Source organism: Myotis nattereri (genome assembly GCF_964212035.1).
Source record: "Myotis nattereri genome assembly, chromosome: 2".
Lineage (NCBI taxonomy): Eukaryota > Metazoa > Chordata > Mammalia > Chiroptera > Vespertilionidae > Myotis > Myotis nattereri.
Window position 1 is genome coordinate 111090024 of NC_138076.1, and position 2554 is coordinate 111092577.

Consider the following 2554-nt stretch of genomic DNA (forward strand, 5'->3'; position numbering starts at 1 on the left):
TCCAAAAATTAATATGGAATAAAAAAAAAAAAGACCCCGAATAGCTGCAGCAATCCTGAGAAAGAAAAACAAAGGAGGAGGGATCTCAATACCAGATATCAAGCTATACTACAAAGCCACTGTTCTCAAAACTGCCTGCTACTGGCACAAGAACAAACATATAGACCAATGGAACAGAACAGAGAACCCAGAAATTGACCCAAGCCATTATGCTCAATTAATATTTGACAAAGGAGGCAAGAACATACAATGGAGTCTAGACAGTCTCTTCAATAAATGCTGTTGGAAAAATTGGACAGATACATGTAAAAAAATGAAATTTGAGCACCAACTTACATAAAAATAAACTCAAAATGGACAAAGGACTTAAACGTAAGATGGGAAACCATAAAAACCTTAGAGCAAACCACAGGCAGCAAAATATCAGACATTTGTTGTAGCCATATCTTCACTGATACAGCTCCTAGGGCAATGGAAATTAAAGAGAAAATAAACAAATGGGACTACATCAAAATAAAAAGCTTCTGCACAGCTAAAGAAACCATCAACAAAACAACCACAACCACTGCGTGGGGGAACATATTTGCCAATGTTATCTCCGATAAAAGTTTAATCTCCAAAATATACAGGGAACTCATACAACGTAACAAAAGGAAGATAAACAACCCAATCAAAAAAAATGGGCAAAGGACCTAAATAGACACTTTTTGAAAGAGGACATACAGAAGGCCAAGAGACATATGAAAACATGCTCAAAGTCACTAATTATCCAAGAGATGCAAATCAAAATGACAATGAAGTACCATCTCACACCTGTCAGAATGGCTATCACCAACAAATCAACAAATGACAAGTGCTGGAGAGCATGTGGAGAAAAAGGAACCCTCGTGCATTGCCGGTGGGAATGCAGACTGGTGTAGTCACTGTGGAAAAAAGTATGGAGTTTCCTCAAAAATTAAAAATAGAACTCCCATTTGACCCAGTAGTCTCACTTCTAGAAATATATCCCAAGAAATCAGAAACATCTATCAGGCCGAAACCGGTTTGGCTCAGTGGATAGAGTGTTGCCCTGCGGACTGAAGGGTCCCAGGTTCGATTTCGGTCAAGGGCATGTGCCTTGGTTGCGAGCACATCTCTGGTGGGAGATGTGCAGGAGGCAGCTGATCGATGTTTCTCTCTCATCGATGTTTCTAACTCTCTATCTCTCTCCCTTCCTCTCTGTAAAAAATCAATAAAATATATTTAAAAAGAAACATCTATCAGAAAGGACATATGCACCCCTATGTTCATAGCAGCACAATTTACAATAGCTAAGATTTAGAAACAGCCTAAGTGCCCATCAGTAGACAAATGGATTAAAAAATGGTGGTATATCTACACAATGGAATACTACACTGCTGTAAAAAAAGAAGGAACTCTTACCATTTGCAATAGCATGGATGGATCTGGAGAGCATTATGCTAAGCAAAATAAGCCAACTGGAGAAACATAAATACCACATGATCTCACTCATTTGTGAACAATATAAACCGATGAACAAAAATAGATCCAGAGACAGAGAAGCATCTAACTGACTGTCAAACCTTAGAGGGCAGGCAAGGGGGGTTGGGGTGGGGAAAGAGATCAACCAAAGGACTTGTATGCAGGCATATAAGCATTACCAAGGGAAACAGTCACTAGGGGGTGAGGGCATGTGCTGGGGGCGGGGGAGTGACTGGAGAGAGGTCAATGGAGGGAAAAAATAATATTGTAATAGCTATGTATGGGCCAGGGGGGATATTTGAAATATTAGGGGGACTAGTCTGCAAAGTATATGATTGTCTAATCACTATGTTGTGCACCTGAAACTGATACAGAATAATATTGAATGTGAACTATAATGGAAGTAAATAAAATTCAATCTGGAGTTATTTACAATAGCCAATATTTGGAAGCATCTCAAGTGCCCATCAGTAGATGAGTGGGGGGAAAGCTGTGGTACATTTACACAATAGAACACTACTCATCTGTACAAAATAAGGAAACCTTATCTTTGCAACAGCTTGGATGGATCCAGGCATATTATGCTAAGTGAAATAAGCCAGTCAGAGAAATACAAGTACCATATAATTTCACTTATATGTGGAATCTAATGAACAAAATAAACAAACAAAATAGAAAAAAGACAGACACAAAGAACAGACTGATAACTGTCAGAGGGGAAAGTGGATGGAAGGCTGGGTGAAAAGGGCGAAGAGATTAAGCAAAGTAATCAGAGTCATAGACACAGACAACAACAGTATGGGTGATTACCAGAGGGAAAGGGGATGGGAGGAGATAGAAAAGAGTAATGGGGAAATAAATGGTGATGGAAGGAGATGTGACTTGGTGTGGTGAACACACAATATGATAGTATACATATGATGTGTTATAGAATTACCTAGCTGAAACCTATATACTTTTATTAACCAATGTCACCCTAATAAATTCAATAAAAATTTTAATGCATCTGTCTTAAAAAGCAATTAAAGACTAATAGGAAAGAGTATATGTGGGTGCTAATATGGATGGCGCA